The following is a 6,255-nucleotide window of genomic DNA, read 5'->3' as shown; positions in this document are numbered from 1 at the left end:
ACCCAAAGAACCAAGGATTTCACAACGCAGCTCAACACTTTTCCATCCGTTAACACCGTGTGACTTTTTAATACATATATACATTGTGGAGGAATCAAGTTAAATTAATTACTATATCCATCATTTCAAATATCTAGCATTTCTTCGTGTGAGAGCATTTAAAAATCCTCAGTTTTGGGGGCCAGCAGGTGGTGTGTGGTTAAGGCGTGCTGGACAACAGTTTGAGTCACAGACCCAGAAACTTGAAAAACATTCCAGGCACTTGTGCATACATGCTCAAAATCCTGAGAAGAAAAAGGAAAAGAATGGATTTCAGTTTGGCCATCCTCCCTGGGGAATAATTTCTCACTCCCCCTCTCTGGAGAGTGCACATGTTCAGTGGTGAAAATGATTGGACTTTTAGCTATTTTGAAATATATTATTATTAGCTATAGGAACACTGCTGTGCAATAGGACAACTTTGTATCCATTGGCCAATTAATTCTATTTGCTCAACCTGCATTTAGAAAAACCTAGATGTAATTTCAACTACCAAAAGCATGTGCATATAATTTATGATGTTGAAAGTTGACTGTAAAAATCAATGACAAAGTCATCCACAATGTGGCAAATATAATAAAACTCAGAGAACAAATTTAAAAGTTTAATGAGCTAAATTAGAAGATCTCTAATGAACACCATTTATCATCTAAAATGAGGAAATAATTTCTCAAACAAACATTTATACTAATTTCTAGTAACTGGCATGTTCAATGAAGATTTGACAGTTCATTGTCTTGATGACTGTTATAAAATCTAAGAGATAATTTTAATACTGCTATAGAACTTTTAACCATTTCAGTAAGTGAACTAGACAGAAAAGCCTTGTCAGAATGACAAAACAGTATATGCTGTTTTTTTTTTTAAAAAAAAAAAAGTAGCAGGAATTTTGCCCTTTCTTACAAATGCTTTGGTTTATTTTTGCATAATTATAGAAAATAAGATATAAGTATTGTATATATTTATCTCTTATTCAAAATTACGGTTCTGCATCCCTATATCAAGTCTTCTTACATATTACATGAGCTTGTGTACTGTGGCTTTCTTTTGAAGAATATCTCCTTAGAATGGTAAACAATCTAAATAGCCTCTTTGGGTTGATGTTTCTTTTCAGGTAAATTCCGAGTCATTTAGATTTTCATTAAGGAGCTTAGATCTGTATTTATTATCTTGTGCTGCTTCCTGACCTAAGCTGCCTCTTCACGTTTTGCTCTGCTGTTACTCAGCAGAACAAGTGCATGTCTGTGTCATTTTCTCTCTGGACTAGACAGAGCCTGCACGCCTTGTCTTCCATTGCAACTATGGCTTGGTTTTGACAAGAACTACGGCATCCCTCCCCTTTAAGATTTCTCTTGTACATGCAACCAGATGTGGCCCAGGGAGTTTTATACTTAAGACTTTGCTTTAGTTGGGGACCAGCAGTTTGGCATAATGGCTATGTTGCTGGACTCCCATGTAGTTGACAGTGGCTTAAACTCATACTGGGCTCCTGTGCGTGCATGCTCAAGATCCTGAGAAGAAAATGGAGGACAAGGGATTGCGGTGTGGCAATCCCCCCTGTGGGGGGGTGATTTCTCACTTTCTGTCTCTCTGTCTTGCAAGCACACGTGCCCTATAATAAAAACCTCTCCAAAATGAAAAAAAAAAAAAGACTTAGTTTTAGTGGTACAACAACATGCCACAATGATAAAATATCAGTATTAATCCCCACATATTAGCTATGTACGTATTCCCTTATTAGGAACCTGCTGGATATTTCGAAATTGGGTATTGTCCATGCCACATAGAAACTAAACAAACAGGAAATATTAACTAGGCTCAAGAGGGATCTGTGTTAAAAATTAACCCCAGAGGGAACCAGCAGTTAGCGTAATGGCTATGTTGCTGGACTCCCACGTAGTCGACCGCGGTTTGCGTCCCGGACCTGGTGGCTTAAAACTCACGCCGGGTGCATGTGCGTGCGTGCCCAAGATCTCGAGAGGAGAATGGAGGAGAAGGGATTGCGGTGTGATCATCCCCCCTGGGGGGTGATTTCTCGCTTTCTGTCTCTATGTCTCTCTGTCTGGCGAGCACATGCACCCTATAGCAAAAAAAACTCTCCAAAAAAATAAAAAAATAAATTAACCCCAGAGTTTACTGCTCTAGCAGAGAAAGTGGGACAGCCTGTCTTAGAGAGATATTTGTTCTTTTCCTCCTCACTTATCAGTGTGCCCATGCCCAAAAGACAAAGCCAGACTTTGGGTTTTACTTTCTCTCTGCAATAATCTACATTGGCTTTAATGTCAAGTCTTACTGAAGATCAGAGTCGATGAGAGGAAGACTGTCTCGGTCATACAAAAAAGTGCAATATTGATTAATTTTATTGTTAGTCATAATAGTACTATTATAAATCCAGCCTAGAAGTACTAAGACTTTGATTTCAAATATTAATGAGGATAGAAACCAAAGAGAAAATACTATGAGTTAACATGGTGGAATCATTAATGATACATAACCTTGTGTAAGTGGTTCATCCTAATAAGTCTACTTGACCTAATTTTAGTAAAACTAATCATGATTAGTTATTCATTCAATAACTCTTCACTAATTATTAACTGTACCCACATAATTTTGTGTGGCTCTCTATAAGGAATATAAAGATGAAACTGACATTAATTCTGTCTTCAGAGCATTTACAGTCTAGTAGAAGAAATTAAAAAAAAATTATAAAAGAAGAAAAATAGGACAAGAAAGGCAGAGAAAATGACCATGGGCTTTCAGGAGAGATTAAAACTGTTCCAAGTAAGGCTATTATGCCCTATAATAAAAACCTCTCCAAAATGAAAAAAAAAAAAAAGACTTAGTTTTAGTGGTACAACAACATGCCACAATGATAAAATATCAGTATTAATCCCCACATATTAGCTATGTACGTATTCCCTTATTAGGAACCTGCTGGATATTTCGAAATTGGGTATTGTCCATGCCACATAGAAACTAAACAAACAGGAAATATTAACTAGGCTCAAGAGGGATCTGTGTTAAAAATTAACCCCAGAGGGAACCAGCAGTTAGCGTAATGGCTATGTTGCTGGACTCCCACGTAGTCGACCGCGGTTTGCGTCCCGGACCTGGTGGCTTAAAACTCACGCCGGGTGCATGTGCGTGCGTGCCCAAGATCTCGAGAGGAGAATGGAGGAGAAGGGATTGCGGTGTGATCATCCCCCCTGGGGGGTGATTTCTCGCTTTCTGTCTCTATGTCTCTCTGTCTGGCGAGCACATGCACCCTATAGCAAAAAAAACTCTCCAAAAAAATAAAAAAATAAATTAACCCCAGAGTTTACTGCTCTAGCAGAGAAAGTGGGACAGCCTGTCTTAGAGAGATATTTGTTCTTTTCCTCCTCACTTATCAGTGTGCCCATGCCCAAAAGACAAAGCCAGACTTTGGGTTTTACTTTCTCTCTGCAATAATCTACATTGGCTTTAATGTCAAGTCTTACTGAAGATCAGAGTCGATGAGAGGAAGACTGTCTCGGTCATACAAAAAAGTGCAATATTGATTAATTTTATTGTTAGTCATAATAGTACTATTATAAATCCAGCCTAGAAGTACTAAGACTTTGATTTCAAATATTAATGAGGATAGAAACCAAAGAGAAAATACTATGAGTTAACATGGTGGAATCATTAATGATACATAACCTTGTGTAAGTGGTTCATCCTAATAAGTCTACTTGACCTAATTTTAGTAAAACTAATCATGATTAGTTATTCATTCAATAACTCTTCACTAATTATTAACTGTACCCACATAATTTTGTGTGGCTCTCTATAAGGAATATAAAGATGAAACTGACATTAATTCTGTCTTCAGAGCATTTACAGTCTAGTAGAAGAAATTAAAAAAAAATTATAAAAGAAGAAAAATAGGACAAGAAAGGCAGAGAAAATGACCATGGGCTTTCAGGAGAGATTAAAACTGTTCCAAGTAAGGCTATTATGAGCAGAATCATGGCAAAATTCTTTTGATGATAATGAATTAAATACCCTTTATCCACCCTAGATTAGTTCCATTATCAAAATTGATACCAGATGTTGTTTCCATTTACTGAAAGATACTACACATCTAATAAAACTCATAAATTAGGATTCCACCCATTAAAATGTGACTTTTGTAGATGCCTCTAAAGAGAGCCCAAATGATATATTTTTTTATTATTATTATTTTTGTGTGATTCCTTGCTTAAGCTTCAGGGAGGATTCACCTGAAATCAGCGATTTATGTACAAATCTTCTCACTTGAGAAACCTTCAGAAAAGTTAAAAAGTCACTAATTTCACACAGGTATGTCTGACAGTTCTTTAAAATCAAGAACTCATTAAAAATATTTTGTTTCTTATTAGTCCCTCTTTTGGGTAAAAAATGAAATTAGCAGTGGCCATAAAAATTTCCACACTAAGACAAAACTTGAAGCCTAAAGATACCAGGCCCTAGTAAAGACAAAAACATTGTTGATTATGTCTCAGGAGGTCAGGGAAGTCCTGAATCAACGCCCAACCTTAGTGAAGGATTCATTATTGATGTTATGGATTAGATTTGGAGTGAGCTCACATGTTAAGTTTTAGACAATTCTCTTTTTTTTTGGAGAGGTTTTTGCTATAGGGCGCGTGCACTCACCAGACAGACAGAGATAGAGAAACAGAAAATGAGAAATCACCCCCCAGGGGGGATGGCCATGCCACGTAATACCTCTAAGACTAGAGCACTAGAATTTGACAATATTATCACACTTTCAGGGATTTTTTTTTTCTTTTAAGTGTATTTGTGTATTTATTTAGAGAGAGTGACAGACAGATAAGCAGGCATCCTTGCCACTGTTTCTCGATGCTACAATTCTTCCCTGGCCCTCCAACTAGCCAACACCTGGGTGCTCAAGTCAACCTGAGATCTGCACCCAGAGCCTTCTGTATGGCTTCAACATTGCAGGGCAGCACCTTTGTCACCACATTTTGGCCTCAACCTGCAAATTTTCACCATTAACTAGGTTTAGACCAGGCATTATTTTCATTAACTTTGTTACCTAGTCAAACTCTCCCTTTGCCCTTGTACTCCCTCCTATGCATTTTTCTCATTGTAATAAAGAGGTTTTCGTAGTAACTCAGACTCCACTGATAACATCAAAGATTAAGAAATTTACATATCATGAAAAATGAGCTGAATCATTAGAAAATATTAAAAGTCATAAAGTTACTTCATTGATTCCTTGGTTCCACTATGTAGGGCCATGGCTATGGAGTATCTACTGTGATTCAGACATTTGTCCATGTTCTGGGGATATAGCACAAATAAAGTTTCTGCCCTCATGTGGAGAGCATTGTAATGGAGACTACAGAAAATAAAACTATAAATGAGCAATAATTTCTGAAGTTACAAATAGTACAAGGTATACTATATTATGGGTTATGAATAACAAGTTAATTGGGATGGAGCTAACTTAGACAAGTTGCCAAGCCATGTCTTTCAGGACAGGTGCTATTAGAAGAGAGATCTAAATAAAGTGATAAAAAGGAGTCACTTAAGTTCTGGGAAGGAATACTTTAGGAAAAGAAACAATAGCACACGAAAAGGCCTTGATGAAGGGCTTAAACTTGTGCATAGCATGTTTAAGGGACAGCTGGACAATGTAGCAGGGTGAGACTGATTAGAGAGAAAATGGTAGGAGAAATTTGGAGAGGTAGTCAGAAGACATCACATAGGACTCTGGGAAGAAATTTAGATTTTAGCCCAATTTAAAAAAGGAAAATCTCGGGAACCAGCAGTTAGCGTAATGGCTATGTCGCTGGACTCCCACGTAGTCGACTGCAGTTCGTGTCCCGGACCCGGTGGCTTAAAACTCACGCTGGGTGCGTGTGCGCGCGTGCCCAAGATCCCGAGAGGAGAATGGAGGAGAAGGGATTGCGGCGTGACCATCCCCCCTGGGGGGGTGATTTCTCGCTTTCTGTCTCTATGTCTCTCTCTGTCTGTCTGGCGAGCGCACACGCCCTACAGTGAAAATCTCTCCAAAAAAAAAGGAAAATCTCGAGACACCCTATAAAGTCAGTAACATAATGTGAATTTTTTTTTATTATCATCATAATCTTCTTTATATTACATTGGATTACATATAACTTTACATTGACTTCCATTGCTTTTTCAAAAGGGAATGTCATGCATGTCAGTCAATACAGAGGCATCGAT

Source organism: Tupaia chinensis, unplaced genomic scaffold, assembly GCF_000334495.1.
Source record: "Tupaia chinensis unplaced genomic scaffold, TupChi_1.0 Scaffold000586_1, whole genome shotgun sequence".
NCBI lineage: Eukaryota > Metazoa > Chordata > Mammalia > Scandentia > Tupaiidae > Tupaia > Tupaia belangeri.
The sequence above is the reverse complement of the archived record's forward strand: the minus strand, read 5'-3'. Positions refer to the sequence as shown.